The sequence below is a fragment of the Heterodontus francisci genome, chromosome 18 (genome assembly GCF_036365525.1).
Source record: "Heterodontus francisci isolate sHetFra1 chromosome 18, sHetFra1.hap1, whole genome shotgun sequence".
In the NCBI taxonomy this organism is placed as follows: domain Eukaryota; kingdom Metazoa; phylum Chordata; class Chondrichthyes; order Heterodontiformes; family Heterodontidae; genus Heterodontus; species Heterodontus francisci.
Genome location: NC_090388.1, coordinates 44708172 through 44727512, shown reverse-complemented (window position 1 = coordinate 44727512; position 19341 = coordinate 44708172). Strand labels below are relative to the sequence as shown.

Genomic DNA, 19341 nt, shown 5'->3' with positions numbered 1-19341 from the left:
TCCCCTTGCCCTTGCCATGTAATCTGCCCTCTCTTTACGCTTCAAATTATACCTTATTCCTCACATTCTGTCCTTTCTCTTCTGCCTTTGCATTGTTTCCAATTTTCTCTCTTGAAATCTCTGCTCTCTTACCAATCAGGAAATTGCTTCCAAAATGCACCTTAAATTGCACTTGGTCAGATTACAGTTCAATATTCTACTAAAATTTATTTGCATAATCACAAACATAAAATCTTTCATGAACCAGTGCAATTGGGCAGTGTAATAGAATGTAATCATATTTTTCTTTCTATTTAAAAGTAGTGATTATGTATTTAAGAGTGATAATTTAGTGCAGTTTCATTAATACAGCTGAAAATTGGTTTATTAGCAAAAATAACATTTTTAGTTTGGGCATCCAGTCCTCAACATGTGGGTAACCTGATTTAAGATCACTAAGATGACTTTAAAAAACTTTACAGAGCCATTTAATAGTTTCATTTGTCTATACTATACAATTTCTTAGTAAATTATATATTTTATATATATGAAAAAGCATGTCATTAGTCCATGTGTGCCTAAGAAAATGAGTGCAAGTTGAAGACCCTTCCCGAACCAGCACAATCTCACAATTTTGACCTGCGGGTGTGGCCAATTTAGTGGGTAGGGCTTAATCCAGGGCTGAATCTTGATCCAGCGTAAGAAATTGTGGAAAACATGAAAGTAAGTGATTTTGGGCACAAATAACTTACATTTACCAGTCCCAATATTTGTGCTGGTTTGGCCGCTTCCGCCCGGATTGCCCTGATCTTATTTGCCTAAACAAGCAGAAACTCTACCCTTTTGTGTTTTCCTGCAGTTTCTTTACATTTAGCTCAGTTAGCTTATATTCTTTCTGTCTGCAAAAAACAGAGCCCTACGTATTAATATATGTAGCTTCTAGTACAGACAAATGCGCCATACTGCGAGCCCTATTGACAATCTTAAATTGGTTGTCAGTGTAATTCTTAGCACACTGTGGATTATTTAGCAAATGTTGTACAATCGTGGAATCGCATCTAATGCTGCACACTGTGTTTGAGTTTTGCAAGCATGGGCTGGTTGGGTACAGCCTGTACCTTGCCCATAGCGAACAGCAGAAGGGACATGTTGTTTGATACAATCTGCCAGTCTTTGGAATGTATGGCCTATATACCTAGCATCATATGGCATTGAAATTCATATATCACATTATGACAGGCAGGACGCCTTTTCAGCTTGATGGCAGCACCCTGTTAGTGGCGAACACCACACGTGTTGCTACTGCATAAAAACAGCGTGAAACAGCTAGCTTCACCTGTTGCTCAAATTTTTGGGATACGTTACCCTTCCAGGGTAATTTGAGGTAGACTGGGCACTTTTAAGGGCCGAAAATTAGAGCCTTAGGCCCGTTCATAAGTTTAGGAAGAAACTCATCAATTGCTCCTCAATGAGCTCTTATCAAGCAACTTCCACCTCCCAGCTCCCCAGTGAAGGATTCTGTGTATTAAGATGAATTATCCCAGGAGCAATTTTAGAAGTAAGTGTAAAATATAATGTCAATCTTGATGCAAATTCATCAAGGTACTATATATTAATCCATATTTAGTACATGTTTTAACCATAAGACAATTGTTCCCCAGTAGGTCTGTTGCTGATAAGCAAGCTAACATTGAACACATTTTGGAGAGGCAAAACAACGACATAACAATACAGTTTTTAAGGTGCACATAATGCAGTTTATTTTCAGAATGGCATCCTAACCAACATAAAATGTTTCTGAATTGGCATAAAGTAGTTAATATTTGCAAAATTGCGCATAAAAGAAAATCAATGCTTGTTGCTAAACAGATTATTGATCAGTATCAGTGCAGACCTTTAACTCATGATAGCACAGTAAATGAACTAAAATCAGAGGTTACGCCAGTGTAGGTGTAATATAGATTATGGTTAGTTAATAAATGCACAACATAGACAGTCTGAAATATTAGAAAACCCTTTTGTAACAGTGCGTAGGCAATGGCAGCGTTACTCGCGAAATTAGAACATAATTGCCCAGAATTTGCTGGATTGACATTAACTGCGATCTTTTTCTTTTGGGCCTCCTTATCTCGAGAGACAATGGATACGCGCCTGGAGGTGGTCAGTGGTTTGTGAAGCAGCGCCTGGAGTGGCTATAAAGGCCAATTCTGGAGTGACAGGCTCTTCCACAGGTGCTGCAGAGAAATTTGTTTGTTGGGGCTGTTGCACAGTTGGCTCTCCCCTTGCGCCTCTGTCTTTTTTCCTGCCAACTACTAAGTCTCTTCGACTCGCCACAATTTAGCCCTGTCTTTATGGCTGCCCGCCAGCTCTGGCGAATGCTGGCAACTGACTCCCACGACTTGTGATCAATGTCACACGATTTCATGTCACGTTTGCAGACGTCTTTATAACGGAGACATGGACGGCCGGTGGGTCTGATACCAGTGGCGAGCTCGCTGTACAATGTGTCTTTGGGGATCCTGCCATCTTCCATGCGGCTCACATGGCCAAGCCATCTCAAGCGCCGCTGACTCAGTAGTGTGTATAAGCTGGGGGTGTTGGCCGCTTCAAGGACTTCTGTGTTGGAGATATAGTCCTGCCACCTGATGCCAAGTATTCTCCGAAGGCAGCGAAGATGGAATGAATTGAGACGTCGCTCTTGGCTGGCATACGTTGTCCAGGCCTCGCTGCCGTAGAGCAAGGTACTGAGGACACAGGCCTGATACACTCGGACTTTTGTGTTCCGTGTCAGTGCGCCATTTTCCCACACTCTCTTGGCCAGTCTGGACATAGCAGTGGAAGCCTTACCCATGCGCTTGTTGATTTCTGCATCTAGAGACAGGTTACTGGTGATAGTTGAGCCTAGGTAGGTGAACTCTTGAACCACTTCCAGAGCGTGGTCGCCAATATTGATGGATGGAGCATTTCTGACATCCTGCCCCATGATGTTCGTTTTCTTGAGGCTGATGGTTAGGCCAAATTCATTGCAGGCAGACGCAAACCTGTCGATGAGACTCTGCAGGCATTCTTCAGTGTGAGATGTTAAAGCAGCATCGTCAGCAAAGAGGAGTTCTCTGATGAGGACTTTCCGTACTTTGGACTTCGCTCTTAGACGGGCAAGGTTGAACAACCTGCCCCCTGGTCTTGTGTGGAGGAAAATTCCTTCTTCAGAGGATTTGAACGCATGTGAAAGCAGCAGGGAGAAGAAAATCCCAAAAAGTGTGGGTGCGAGAACACAGCCCTGTTTCACACCACTCAGGGTAGGAAAGGGCTCTGATGAGGAGCCACCATGTTGAATTGTGCCTTTCATATTGTCATGGAATGAGGTGATGATACTTAGTAGCTTTGGTGGACATCCGATCTTTTCTAGTAGTCTGAAGAGACCACGTCTGCTGACGAGGTCAAAGGCTTTGGTGAGATCAATGAAAGCAATGTAGAGGGGCATCTGTTGTTCACGGCATTTCTCCTGTATCTGACGAAGGGAGAACAGCATGTCAATAGTCGATCTCTCTGCACGAAAGCCACACTGTGCCTCAGGGTAGACGCGCTCGGCCAGCTTCTGGAGCCTGTTCAGAGCGACTCGAGCAAAGACTTTCCATTAATTAATGCCATTAATTCCACCATTTTATGCACTCACCTTCCTGTTGCAAACTTACTCCAAAATTTCCTGCAAAATTAATTTGAATACCCCATAGTGAGCATAATGGCGACTTAGGGACCTTAGAAGCAGCACAGCCAATGGCTTACTCCATCTGCAGCAGTAAACTAATTAAGCAGATCAATATTGGCATGACCTGAATCATAAAATTCTGAATTATAATTCCTTTTACCGTGCTGAACTGATCACTTGCAGAAAATTGTCTGAGCGATGGACATACTAAGCTTTCAGGAACCAATAAGTTACAGTTATTTGTTTACATAGGATTATATCGGATAACATAGAATAAATAGCACAGAAACAGGCCCAAACAGTCCATTCCAGCATTTATGCTCCACTCAAGCTTCTACCCCGTCTTTCCTCAACTAACTCTATCAGCATAACCCTCTATTCCCTTCTCCCTTGTATGCTGATTTAGCCTTTCCTTAAATGCATCTATATTATTTGCTTCAACCACTCCCTGTGGTAGTGAGTTCCATATTCTCACACTGTCTGGGTAAAGAAGTTTCTTCTGAATTCCCTATTTGATTTCTTGGCAATTATCTTATATTGATGGCCTTTAGTTTTGCTCTTCTCCACAAGTGGAATTATTCTCTTTGTATCCACTCTATCAAACCTTTCATAATTCTAAAGACCTCTATTACGTCACCCCTCAGCCTTCTCTCTTCAAGAGAAAAGAGACCCATCCTGTTCATCCTCTTCTGATAGGCATACCCCAACATTTCTGGGATCATCCATGTGAATCTTTTTTTGCATCCTCTTCAGTGTCTCTATAACTTTTTTATAACCAGAATTGTATGCACTTCTGTAGGTGTGGTTGGACCAAGGTTCGATACAAGTTTACCATAACTTTACTTTTCAATCATATCCTTTTAGAAATAAATCCTAGTGCTTGATTTGCTTTTTTTGGCCTGATTAACCTGTGTTACTACATGTAGTGATTTGTGTATCTGTATTCCCAGATCCCTTTGCTCCTCTACGCCATTTAGATTCTTATTTTCTACATCATATGCAACCTCTTTATTTTTCTTGCCCAAATGTAATACCTCACACTTATCTATGTTGAAATTCACTTGCCAATTATATGCCCATTCTGCAAGTTTGTTGCTATCTTCTTGTAATTTGTTGCACTCCTCCTCAGTATTGATTATTCCCCCCACCCCCATAATTTAGCGTCATCTGCAAATTTAGAAATTGTGTTTTTGATTCCAAAGTCTAAATCATTAATATACATTGTTAACAACAGTGGTCCAGCACTGATCCTTGTGGAACACTACTTCCCACCTTCTGTCACTCTGAATAACTATCCTTTACCACTACACTCTGCTTTCTCTCTCGAAGCCAGCAAGCAATCCATTCTGCTACTTGTCTCCTGACACAGCATTCTCTGACCTTATTCATCAGTCTATTATGTGGCACCTTATCAGGGGCTTTTTGAAAATCTAAACAAATTACATCTACTATACTACCCTTGCCTACACTCTCTGTTACCACTGTGAAAAATTAAATGAAGGTGATCAAACAAGAGTTTTTCTTTTGAAATCTGTGCTGCTTATTCATTATTAAAATTTGGTTTCTCGATGTTCTTCAATTCTCTCCTTTAGTATGGATTCCATTATTTTTCCTATTACTGATGTTAAGCTGTCTGTCTATAGTTCCCTGGACATGTTCTATCTCCCTTCTTAAATATAGGTAAAATATTATTAGCTATATTAGCTAGCCATTAGTTTTTGGCATTATACCTTTCTCGATTGAGTTATTAAAAATGTGTAGTAACTGTAATGAGAAGCTTTTTATGTTGTCTGATGGAACATAAATGAGATGCGTGGAGTTCAGTTGATTGAAGATCTCAAACAGGTTTATTAAACAACTAATCTATTATACAGTGCAGAGCTAACTAGTTACAGGACCTGCCTCTTGGTGTTACAGTTACAGAGTGAGACTGGCATGTTGTCACATGACTGCATCCTGGTGCTCAGCTCATTAGCATACTAAGATCTTAAAAGTACATTACATTTAAAGGCAATCACACAACATTCCCCTTCTTTCCAAAGATAAGTCTCGTATGCTAAAAGTAAAAACATGCAACATTAGATAACATCAAAATTATTTACACATGGCTAGAGATTGTGAAGTTTACAGATATAGAGGCTCAAAAGTCTATATATTGTCTCGGTAGTTTGACAATTCTTGCTCGGGGAGTTTGCGTCTCGTCTGTTGCTGTTCTTTCTGAAGCTTTTCCCTCTCTGCGTTCAGTTTCTGTTGCTCTGCCTTAAGCCTGGTAACATATTCTGTTGCTTTTCTCAAAATGACCTCTTTTGAGGCCTTGTTATTCTTGGAAAGTTGCGGCACCTCATCTCGAAGAACCAAAAGACAATGCTTCAACTCATTCCTCCTCTGCCTCCTCAGGACAAGCGTGTCCTTTGCCTCTCCTCATTCTTTGTGTCTGAAGGTTTGGGGCTCAAGGTCAAGGACTTGTTGGGCACTGGTCTCATGGAGGTCCCTGTCCGTTCTGGCTCATTGTGTTGCTGGTGGTTCTCTAGATAGCAGAAGTGAGGGCGTGTCTTAGTTGTGCTGTTGCTGGGTTTCCAGACTGCACCATTTGATGCTGGTCAGAGTCTGTGAGTTGGTTCCAGTCCTTGGAGGTTTCCCCTTGTCAATGCTCTTGTGGATAGTTGAGGTCCTTACATGCTGGTAGTCCTGCCACTGCTGGTCCATTCGTGTCTCCTAGGTAGAATGTTTGTGGTTTCAATGACCACTTGCCGTATCTGCATTGCATTGTTAATGTGCCACTGCAAGGGATGGGTGACCTGTTGTATGCAGATAAGTTGGCAGTTGTCGATTGTATCATTGATTTCTGGCAACTCTGGTACATATCTTTGAGGATTTGGACTGGTAGGATATTTGCACTTGCTCCAGTGTCAATCTTGACCTTGAGTGTTTGCTTGCCAGCTTTCTTTGGGCACATGATGTTAATAGTGGCGAAAGCTTCCAATTGTTTGACGTTATCAGCATGATGTGTCAGGTTCACAATGTGAAACGCCTGTTCATCTTCAGTCTGAGAGCTACTTCTCTCTGAGTCTTGTCTCAGGTCTGCTTTGCTGGTGACTTTGTGTAGTGGCTTGTATTTATACAGGTCACTGGTGCTTTCCTTGCTGCTGTTGCAGTGTCACTGCGCCTGTCTTTTGTTGGCAAGTGTCCTACTGTGGCTTCTGGCTGCATCTTTTGAGTCAGAGTTTCTGCATAGGTGGTCCTTTTACATCAAATGCCTTGCAAGGTCTCGAAATGCAGGGCAATTTCGCCCTGAGTGGAGCAGACCACACCTACTGCACAGCTTGCTTGCTCTTTTAGACCTGGTGATGGTGCCGATAATGTTGGTTGCACCTAGTGCTTGCAGGTGCTGTTGTTCAGCTGAAATGGCTTCGTATTTCCCGCCATCTTCTAGCAGTGCATCGTGCTGTGACCTTTCATTTTCTGAAATGCTTCAATGGATGTTAATACAAGCACCAACTCCATTATTTGGTCTGACAGCTCAGCTTCTGAGAAATCACATTTGTTGTCCTTACTGTGGTATCTACTGATGAACTGGTCTATTGATTTCTGAAGTTGTTGCTGGTAGGACATCAACTCCAGGTGGTGAATTCTGAAATTCACTCTTAATTGGAACTGATCTTCCAGCACTTTCCATATCTTTGTGGGATCTTGCTGGTCCTCTTCAGATAATCCAGAGGTACCGATTCTGTGCAGTCACTCATTTCCAATCAATATCATTATTTTTACAGCCTGTTTTTCTGGTTCTACAATTACTTGGGCTGTAAAGCATAACTGCAATTTTTGTTGGAACAGTTTGAACTCAGATAGGATGTCCAAGGTTTTCCAGTTCATTCTGGGAAAATTGATATCCATGTTCTTGGTGTTCTTTTGCTTTAAAACTTGCTTTAAGACCTGGTTCTGTGACTCTGTACTGCTTTCCTTCAAAAAATTCTCTTCTTTAGACTGGCTGGTTTGTTTGACAGGAACAGCTGGTCTGTTTATCTAGCTTCCAGCACTCTTGTCTGTCTGTTTATACAGCTGTACAATAGGCATTTCAAGAGCTTTTTGGCTAAAGTTTGTTTACACAGCTGTTCAATGGGTAATTCTTCACACTTGAGTGGTTTTATGGGTTTTTTCAACTCTGGCTGAGTGAATAAAAGCTCTTCATGCTGATGTGATTTAATGGGTTTCTTTTTATAGCTTCAGCTGCGAGTTGCGTGAATGGCGCAATCCTGTGCTTCTTGCTGTCGGACGCCTCCTGTAATGGCACAGACCTGATCAGCCTGGGGTAGGAATTGGTTTCCCCCCTTTTTTTCTCCTACTGAGCCTTTGAAAATAATAAATTTTTTTCAAGCACCTCAAGACTTGTTTGTTTTTTTTAACTGGAATTCCTATACCGACAGCACACTGACTCACCCGATCATAGTGATTGATTTGCAGCCTGTCATTCAGCTCTGTCTTCTACAGCTGGATGTGAGTTTTTTCGTCTTTACAATGTTTGGGCCAGTGTTTGTTTTAACTTTCTCTCTTTTCGCTGTGGGTAGTTTTTAAAGCTGTTTTCCTGTGGGTCTTCAATCTTGGATTCTGTCTTCTCACCACAGATACCACCATGTAATGAGAAGCTTTTTATGTTGTCTGTTGCAACATAAATGAGATGCGTGGAGTTCAGTTGATTGAAGATCTCAAACAGGTTTATTAAACAGCTAAACTATTATTCAGTGCAGAGCTAACTTTTTACAGGACCTGCCTCTTGGTGTTACAGTTACAGAGTGAGACTGGCACATAGTCACATGACTGCATCCTGACTCTCAGCTCATCAGCATCCTAAGATCTTAAAAGTACATTACTCTTAAAGGCAATCACACAACAGTAACACCTCTGCTTTTTCTTAGATTCTTTTAAAAGGTGAAAATGTAATCTGTCTGGACCAGGGGCTTTATCCTTGTTAAGTTTTATTATTTTATTTAATATTTCACCTCTTTTTATTTTAAATGCAGTTATCTTATTCCTAATGTAATTATCTAGTGTCATGCCGACCTGTCCTGTTTCCCTGATAAATACTGAAGCAAAGTATTATTTAATATTTCTGCCATTTCTCTATCACTGCCTGTGTCACGCTCACGCATGGAGAAATTATGAACTGTATAATGAACTTATAAAACAAACCCAAAAATGGACACTTTTCCTGAAAAACAAGATGGAGTCAAGAGATGAGGTGACCTCACCCTGTACTGCCAATACGCATGAAAGCTACAAGAACCCTGAGTCAATCTTCATGTTTGGACTAGCCTTGGAGAAGGCATTAAAATGTAAATAGCCCATTCTGTATTAATGGCTACCTCTCTTCAACAAATTGGGTTAACAATGGCATGGCAGACGGTGTCTTCAAACTGAAACTCAAATAAATGAGTGTGAAAAAAACTCCACTTTATCAGAATGGAATGAAGATGGGTAACATCCGGACCCCATTGTATACCAATGGCTCTACCATCAGACACCATTTATGAGGATAACGGTAAAGAGAAACCATGGTCACATAAAAGAAACCAGGGGTCGGATAAGGAGATTAATAAAATTATATGCTGTGCAGACAAAGACTGAAAGCCAGGGAGGGCTCCAGCAGAAGAAGAAGGATCATGCCGAAGAACACCATTTCTTAAACTACAAGTAGACAGTGACTAGAAGTGGCTTTGATCTCCACACCTGAGAAATTGTAAGAGAGTTTTCAACATTGAACTGTGACTGAGATACAACAAAACAAATTCTGCAGCAACGCATTCGCCATCCTGAAACTTTCCAAGTTTTGTCTTCAGTGAACCAGGAAGAACAGACCTGCACTGTTTTTTAGAACCTCACCCCCCCGCCACCCCCACAGCACCCGCTCCACCCTGGGGAACAACGCAAAGTTTACAGTAACTTCTTATAAAAACCATCAGACCTAAATGCATGTTAACTTCTAATCTCTATGTGTGTGTGTGTGTGTGTGTGTGTGTGTGTGTGTGTGTGTGTGTGTGTGTGTGTGTGTGTGTGTGTGTGTGTGTGTGTGTGTGTGTGTGTGTGTGTGTGTGTGTGTGTGTGTGTCATTTCTTTAAACCTACAAGAAAACCTGTTATTTTTCTGTTTGTTGACTGTTAAAACGCAAAGGGGTTAAAACACATTTCTATTAAAAATGCTGTCTTCGGTCAATTGGGAGGTGAAAAAGGGAAACCACCCCTATCATTTCCCGCCTGTCCGTAACATCTGTGATATGATCTTGTCGATCATTTAGGGTCCCTATTCCCATCACGACTTTCTTTTTTAATAATGTGCCTGTAAAATATTCTATTATTTTGTTTTATGTTCCTTGATAATTTAATTATATAGATCCTCTTTGCCTTCCTAATTGTTTTCTTTAACTTCTCATCTCAAGAGGGCTGGGATCAATATCCTTGCCGGGAGGTTTGCTAGTGCTGTTGGGCAGGGTTTAAACTAGTTTGGCAGAGGGCTGGGAACCTGAGGGTAGACTCAGATGGGCAAAATCAGAAATGGAAATGGAAGGCAGAAAATTAGAGAATGAGTCTGGAAGGCAGAGGAAACAAAGAATAGAAAATTTAAAAAAAAGAGTTTGGCAGTGCTCAAGGGTATATATTTCAATGCAAGGAGTACAGAAAATAAAGAATATGAGCTGAGGGCACAGATAGAAACGTGGCAGTATTGCTATTACAGAAACATGGCTTAAAGAGGCACAGGAATGGCAGCTCCACATTACAGGGTTTTCAGACAAGATAGAGAAGCAATTACAGCTGTGAGGAGAGATGATACGTTAGAAAGACCATCAATTGAGGCCATTTTTATTGACCTTAGGAACAAAAAACGGGCAGTCACACTACTGGGAGTGTACTGTAGGCTCCCAAACAGTCAGAGGGAAATAGAAGAGCAAATATGTAGGCAAATCTCTGAGAAGTGCAAAAACAATAGGGAAGTAATAGTTGAGGATTTTAAGTACCCCAATATTAACTGGGATAGTTTCAGTGTGAACGTAATGAAGGGAACAGAATTCTTAAGGTGCATTCAGTGGAACTTTTTTGGCCAGTATGTAGCAAGTTCAACAAGAGAGGGGACGGTTCTGGATTTGCTTTTAGGTAATGAAGCTGGGAGGTGGAAGGAGTGGCAGTGGGAGAGCATTTTTAGATTTAGATTAGATTAGATTAGAGATACAGCACTGAAACAGGCCCTTCGGCCCACCGAGTCTGTGCCGACCATCAACCACCCATCTATACTAATCCTACACTAATCCCATATTCCTACCAAACATCCCCACCTGTCCCTATATTTCCCTACCACCTACCTATACTAGTGACAATTTATAATGGCCAATTTACCTATCAACCTGCAAGTCTTTTGGCTTGTGGGAGGAAACCGGAGCACCCGGAGAAAACCCACGCAGACACAGGGAGAACTTGCAAACTCCACACAGGCAGTACCCAGAATCGAACCCGGGTCGCTGGAGCTGTGAGGCTACAGTGCTAACCACTGCGCCACTGGTGGTGGTGATCATAATTCAGTTAGTTTTAACAGAACTTTGGAAAAGGACAGGAGATAGAACAGGAGTTAAAGTTCTAAGTTGGGGTAAGGCCAATTTTACTAAGCTGAGAAGTGATTTAGCAAAAGTAGACTGGAAACAACTACTTGAAGGTAAATCAGTGTCAGAACAGTAGGAGGCATTCAAAGGGGAACATAAGAATATAAGAACATAAGAAACAGCAGCAGGAGTAGGCCATTCAGCCCTTCGAGCCTGTTCCGCCATTCAATGAGATCATGGCTGATCTTCTACTTCAACACCATTTTCCTGCACTATCTCCATATCCCTTGATTTTTATAATATGTAGAAATCTATCGATCTCAGTCTTGAACGTACTCAATGACTGAGCTCCAACACCCTCTGGGGCAGAGAATTCCAAAGAGTCACCACCCTCTGAGTGAAGAAATGTCTCCTCATATCAGTCCTAAATGGCCTGCCCCTTATTCTGAGACTGTGTCTCCTGGTTCTGGACTCCCCAGCCAGGGGAAACATCTTTCCTGCATCAGCCCTGAGGAGCCCTGTAAAAATTTTGTTTGTTTGGATGAGATTACCTCTCATTCTTCTAATCTCCAGAGAATAAAGGCCCAGTCTATTTAATCTTTCCTCATAGGACAATCCCTCCATCCCAAGAATTAGTTTGGTGAACCTTCGTTGCACTCCCTCTATGGGAAGTATATCTTTCCTTGGGTAAGGAGTCCAAAGACTGCACAGAATACTCCAGGTGTAGTCTCACCAAGGCTCTCTATGGTTGGAGTAAGACATCTTTTCTCCTACACTCAAATCCTCTTGTAATGAAGGATTTTATGAGCTCGCCGCCGATCTCGGTAGCGAGCACCAAAAATGGCGGCCCGCCAAAGAGCTGCTGCATTTTCAAGCACAGCGGCTCATTTAAATGGCCAGGATGGGCCGCCCAATGCCCCCCCAATCATGTGGAGGGTGGGGGGGTGGCGAGCTGTCTGTCTCCAGCAATGGAGTCAGCTGCCTGTCCGTAGGCGCTGATGCCATTTTTAAAGGGCTTATTTAAATATTTAGACATATTGAATAAAATTAAATAAATGCATTTCTTTCGCCCTCTCCCACCCCCTCAATAACAATAACTTTAACTATTTGCCATTCCCTCCTCAAAACACTTACCTTTACCATCTGATCTTGCCCCCTGCCAAATTGCACAAAGTTTAAAGTGCAACCCTTCCCACCATCACCTCCACCCATGACGTTTATTTGCCCCCATCTACCCTCTGCCACCGCCCCCAACACCGCACTGATAAACTCACCTCCTCCCCACCAGCGATGCGCCTCATTTCCCCGGACGGGGATCCGAAGGTGCGGGAGTGCTGGCTGCCGGGCCGAAGATTGCGGAGGGCCAAAGATTAAACTTAAGTATATGTAAATCTATTAATTTTATTAATTTGCATTCGCTGATTGTGGTCCCGTTGCCGAGCAGTGGGGGAGGTGGGGGGGGGGTGGGTGCCGCCATGGTGCCTCGCTGCCGCTGGGAGGAATGGGCTGGGCCTTGCCGGCATCAAGGTGCATGGCGGGCCTAATCTGGAGCCACCTTCAGGCACCCCCCCGCCACGTATCCTGACGTCGAGGGCTCCTTAAAATCCAGCCCACCATTTGCTTTCTTAATTGTTTGGGAGATTCAAGGGGTTCAGAGTAAACATGTTCCCACAAAGAAAAAGGTGGGACGGTCAAATCTAGAGCTCCCTGGATGTCAAGGAGCTAACAGGGTATGATAAGGCAGAAAAGGAAAGCTTATGACAGATATCGAGATGTCAATACGACAGAAAGCCGAGAGAACATAAGAGCATAAGAAATAGGAGCAGGAGTAGGCCATTCAGCCCCTCAAACCTGCCCCGCCATTCAATATGATCATGGCTGATCTGCCCCAGACCTCAACTCCTCTTTCGTGCCAGCCCCTCATAACCCTCAACTCCCCGATATTTCAAAAATCTATCTTACCTCCTCTTTAAATACTTTCAGTGATCTAGCCTCAACAATTCTCAGGTGTAGAGAATATCAGACATTCATTACCCTCTGAGAGAAGAAATTCCTTCGCTTCTCAGTTTTAACTGAATGTCCCTTTATTCTGTAACTATGTCTCCTAGTTCGAGAGTCCCCCACTAGTGGAAACATCTTCTCAACATCTACCCTGTCAAGCCCCCTCAGAATCTTATACGTTACAATAAGATCACCTCTCATTCTTCTAAACTCCAACGAATAAAGGCCTAACCTGTTTAGCCATTCTTGATAAGTCAACCCCTTCAACCCAGGAATCAACCTAGTGAATCTCTTTTGAACTGCCTCCAATGTCAGTATATCCTTTCTTAAATACGGGGAGCAAAACTGTACACAGTACTCCAGGTGCAGCCTCACCAGCACCCTGCACACTCCCGCGCCTTTGGATCCCCATTTAGAAAGTGGAGGGGTGAAATCAAAAAGGAAATTAGGAAAGCAAAGAGAGGGTAAGAAAGAATATTGGCATCGTAAAATCAAGAAGAACCCAAAGATGTTTTATTAATACATTAAGACAACTAAGGAAAGAGTAGAGCCCATAAAAGACCAAAAAGGTAAACCATGTTTGGAGGTAAAAGATGTGGGGATGGTTCTTAATGAATACTTTCCGTCTGTCTTCACAAAAGAGGGAGACGATGTAGACATTGTAGTTAAGGAGGAGGAGTGTGAAGTATTGGATGTGATAAGCATAGGGAGAGAGGAAATATTAAGGGGATTAGCATCCTTGAAAGTGGATAAATCACCAGGGCTGGATGAAATGTACCCCAGATTGTTAAAAGAAGCTAGGGAGGAAACAGCAGAAGGTCTGACCATCATTTTCCAATCCTCAATGGATACAGCTGTGGTACCTCTGTTTAGAAAGGAAGTGAGGGATAAACTGCATAATTACAGGCCAGTCAGTCTAACCTCAGTAGTGGGCAAATTATTGGAATCAATTCTGAGAGACAGGATATACTGTCACTTAGAAAGGTACGGATCAATCGTGGATTTGTTAAGGGAAGGTCATGTCTGACTAATTTGACTGAATTTTTTGAGCAAGTAACAAGGAAGATTGATGAGGGCAGTGCAGTTGATTTGGTTTACATGGATTTTAGCAAGGCTTTTGACAAGGTCCCACATGGCAGATTAGTTAAAAAAAAACGCATGGGATCCAGGGGAATGTAGCAAGCTGGATATAAATTGGGTCAGTGGCAGGAAACAAATGTAATTGTTGACTGGTGTTTTGGCGACTGGAGGGCTGTTTCCAGTGGGGTTCCACAGGGCTCAGTACTGGGTCCTCTGCTTTTTATGGTATATATTAATGATTTGGATGTCAATGTAGGGGGAATGAGAAAGACGTTTGCAGACAACACAAAAATTGGCCGCATGGTTGATAGCGAGGAGAATGGCTGTAGATTGCAGGAAGATATCAATGGACTGGTCAGGTGGGCATTTTCTAAAAGTGGCACATGGAATTTAACCCAGAGAAGTGTGAGGTGATGCATTTGGGGAGTTCAAACAAGGCAAAGGAATACACAATAAATGGGAGGATACTGAAAAGTGTAGAGGAAGTGAGGGACCTTGGAGTGAATGTCTACAAATCCCTGAAGGAAGCAGGACAGGTCGATAAGGTGGTGAAGAAGGCATCCTTTCCTTTATTAGCCGAGGCATAGAATATAAAAGTAGGGAGGTTATGCTGGAACTATATAAAACATTAGTTAGGCCTCAACTTGAGTACTGTGTGCAGTTCTGGTCACCTCATTACAGAAAGGATGTAATTGCACTAGAGAGGGTACCAAGGAGATTTACGAGGATGTTGCCAGGACTGGAAAATTGCAGCAATGAGGAAAGATTGCATAGGCTAGGGTTGTTTTCCTTGGAAGAGAGGAAGCTGAGGGGAGATTTGATTGGGATGTACAAAAATTGTGAGGGGCCTGGATAGAATGGATGGGAAGGGCCTATTTACCTTAGTAGAGAGATCAGTGACTAGGGGAGCATAGCTTATAAAGCGATTGGTAGAAAGATTAGAGGGGAGATGAGAGGAAAAAATGTCACCAGACGGTGGTGGGGTCTGGAACTCATTGCCCAAAGGGGTAATAGAGGCAGAAAGTCTCATCTCATTTAAAAGGTGCCTGGATGCACCTGACGTGCAGGGCTATGGACCAAATGGGGGAAAGTGGGATTAGGCTGGGTGGCTTTTTTTTGGCCGGCACAGACACGATGGGCCTCTTTCTGTGCCGTAATCTTTCTATGATTCTATGCTTCTTTCTATGATTCTCTTCTAATCCCTTTGTATTCCGCCTTGTCATGCTTTCCCTTGCTGTCCATGTACTTAGTGTATGTCTCTTTCCTTACTCTCAACGTTTTCCTAATGTTTTTATTCATCCATGGTGACTCATTAGTGTTTAGCTTGTTCTTGTTTCTTAGGGGAATATCTTTTTCCTGGACTCTGTTATCACTGTTTTAAACATTTCCCATTGCTGTCCTACATCATTGTTTGCCAATATTGTTGTCATTTTATTTCCCAAGTTCTATTCTCTGTCCTCAAAAATCAGCTTTTCTGTAATCTATTATGGCGATCCTCGTCATACTTAGGTCCTTCCCAATTATTCCGTTAAAGTGTATAAATTATGGTAATTATTTCCTAGATGTTCCCCTACTTTTATCCGCTCTTGTTCAATCGTCATTATTAGATTCAGTGGCAAATCCTTCCTTGTTGGGCTCCTTACATATTGGGTTAGAAAGAAATCTTGTAGATATTGTAGGAACTCCAGTCCCTTATCTCCTTTACCTACCTCTTCTGGCCAATTAATATGAAGGTTGTTGAAATCACCCATGATTATTGTTCTACTAATTTTTACTAATTTCCCTAATTTGTTTGCATATATCTTCCTTCACCTCCCTTCCACTATTAGGTGGTCTGTCGACTACCCCTATTAGTGTGGTTGATCCTTTATTATCTTTTATCCCTATCTACATGGATTCTAGTGCTGTCTTGCTGATAGCATGTCAGTTTTTTCTACTGCCATTATGTTTTCCCTAATAAGTACAGCTACCTTTTGACTATTTATTTAGAAAGTGCCATTAGTAGTTTAATATACCTAAGAAATCTCAGATTAAACAAACTGGGGTGGGGTGGGGTGGGGGGGGGGGGTGTGCATTGAAAATAATAATAATTATAATCTTAACACCTTGCATGCAATGTTTCCGCCAGGTGTGGTGGGGGAGGTTTTAACTTAGCCCATTCAGTTGAACAGAAATTAGCACAGTCGTCTTGCCAAGTATATATGATATGGCGGGACAGTAAGGGGCCCAGTGTTATCCAAGATTGAAATATTTAGGGTAATAACCTAGCAGCCCTGTGTACGACTAAGTTACATCACTGATGCATGCAAGAAGACCACAAATGCTGCTGAGCTTCACTGCCTTCTTGATTTCGCACATGCAGACAAAAAGGGGTGCCTGCCTGAGATTTATCTAATCAAGTACCGGGAAGAGGTACAGCTAAACCAGACCATTTAAAAAAACTTGACTTCACAGTTAACAGAGGGGTAAAAAGACAGGAAAGATCTGGAAGCTGAAATAGTTTGATCATACACTGCTGCTTCATTTTCATAGGTGAAAATGTCAACCCATTCCTAAATCCACATGAATATTAACAATCCTTGCTTTTGTTGGCAGGTGACAACATTCCACCAAAGCAGCAGTCAAGTAGCACCTCACCCAGTTGTTACCTGATTACATTAAGTAGTTTCACATGTGTAAAACTGTGTACAACAGCATTTAACCCCTGACAGTAAATAATAAGGAATGAATTAATTGATATTTGACTGCTGGAATTTTACCATTGCTCTTAGATTCCAATTCCGTACAGATTCCTGGATTGTTTGAATCAGCCGATGCTTTTTGTCTGTTTTTTAAATGAACACTAATCACAGAAGAGAGTTTTTCAAACATTTTCATTAATGTCTAAACTGAATGTGTCTAATATGATTAAATAATTTATATTATAGCTTGTGTGTTTGCAGTGAACAAAAATATTGAAAATATTCTTCAAAAATTAAAAAAAAACCATACCAGATGCTACATCTTGTACGGTACAAATAATCTTGCTAATCAAAACCGTTACATAGAAATTTGGTTGCACAGTGCCTTCTTCTCGAGTGAGAAACAGGCACTGAAAGGTTCAATGTGTTGGTGTACTGTGCACGCACTCAGTCTGTGCTGAGTGCAGTATTGGTTAGGGCATCCTGTAGTAGTCATCTAGGCTGCCCACCTTAAAACGCGTGTCATGACCGCTACTTATGCAATTCAATGGCCTACTGTCTATTCAGGCCTCTGTCTTGGGCCTCTACTGAACCCAGCATGTACCATGTATTCTACAACAGGCAAATCAGAGGTCCTTAAAAGGGCTGCTGAGGCCTGCTGGATGCTGTCACCAAAAGGGTAAACAACATTTTATACTTACTTAAATATGGAGCTGGGACTTCAGCAGTGATCTTCCTGGATCCACATTAAAATGAGACTTAAAACATGGGCCTGGATTTTAGCTCAGAGGTGGGGAGGGAGCAGGAAAGGCGGTTGTTTTGACATCACAAAATCCGGAAGTATGGGTTTAAATTTTTTTCTGTAGGTTTCCGGCTTACAGTCAGCCTGATTGATAAGTTAGAACCCTGTTGGATGGGAAAGTCCATAGCACAAGGGTACAGCTGAGCTGGGCTAGGGGCAGGTAGGTCTACTGGAAAGCTGGGAGAGATCATGTGGTGGGGAGGTTCGATCATGCAGTGGTTTCCAGTTGTGGGTATTTTTTTATTATCGCGGCGGTGTTACGATTGCAAGTGGTTCTGATTGTGGGGAGGGAGGGTTCGATCACAGGGGTTCCAATTGCAGTGGGAGTTCTGATCGCGGGGTGGGGGACAGCAGATGGTGGTTTGAGTGGACGGAAAGAAGTCTGATGGTGGTCAAGGGGCAGATGGTGATTCTGGGATGGTGCATGCTGGTTGTCAGGGGAGGGTCAGATGGTAGTTGGAGGGTCCAATAGTGATCAGGGGTGGGGAGATGGTGGTTGGGGGGAAGCAGACAGATCATGGAGGATGGTTTATTGGGTATTTTGTTAAGCCTGGAGGATACATCTCTGCTCCTCCTGGTACACAAACAGTGCTGTAAAGGCACTTATCTTATGGATTCAGTCATTCTTGTCTCCCTTCACCTGTTGGGTTTCCTGAGGGCAGCAAAACCTGACTGATATGGGATAAAAATAGAACAACTGTTAAAATAAAGGTACACAGGCTTATTATAATATTTAGCCTGCCTCCTGCGAGTGGATTGGTCGATTGGTCGCTCATTCCATGACCAGTCTCCGTTCAAACCAGAAGTGGGTGGGTTCAAATCTGTTTCTTTTAAGCTCTGATCCAACCCCAATCCATCTGTTTTGGGAGTTAAGACTCAGTCCATGGTTTTTGGCGGGTCTGGAAACTCTATTGATTCCCTTTTAAAAAAAACATTTGATCAGAATATTTTTTGTCATCTCATATCTTTAACGTATCAGTTCCAGCTGAAAATAGTGATAGAAATCTGCAGAGCTATATGTCATGTCAACAATCTTAGTTATAAAATGAGTCAAACTAAATCGAATGGGATTTCAAAACAAATGGATGAGAGACTTTTAATTATCTTATATTGGAGCATATCATTTATTTTCAGATTCAGTTATCTTTCTTCATTTTCTTTCTACTATTACTTAGATGCTGATGTCATCATATTCTTTCAAAGGAGAAAAATGAGGCTGAACGAGATAGCATCAACAGGTTGAATGGTCTCCTTCCATATTCTAATTTCTATATTTCTGTAAGAGGGAGGCTATACCTCTTTCGACACACCATCAAATGTCAACATTTCTGTGACTCATCTATGGCGGGTGGAGGGTTTGGTGGATGGGAGAACCTCCCTTCATGATCAAGTGCCCATGCCACAAACTATTGAACTTCATGGTTGATGTATCTGAGAGTTAGTACTTCTGGAAATCCACAACATAGACATAAAAACAAGAAATGCTGGAACCACTCAGCAGGTCTGG

General features: G+C 42.1%; 1 protein-coding gene across 1 annotated transcript in view; it reads right to left on the bottom strand.

Moving 5' to 3' along the window:
- The window catches only part of kcnq1.2 (potassium voltage-gated channel, KQT-like subfamily, member 1.2), a 1015894-nt gene that overhangs the window by 181436 nt on the left and 815117 nt on the right, over nt 1-19341 (bottom strand). The window lies entirely within an intron of this gene.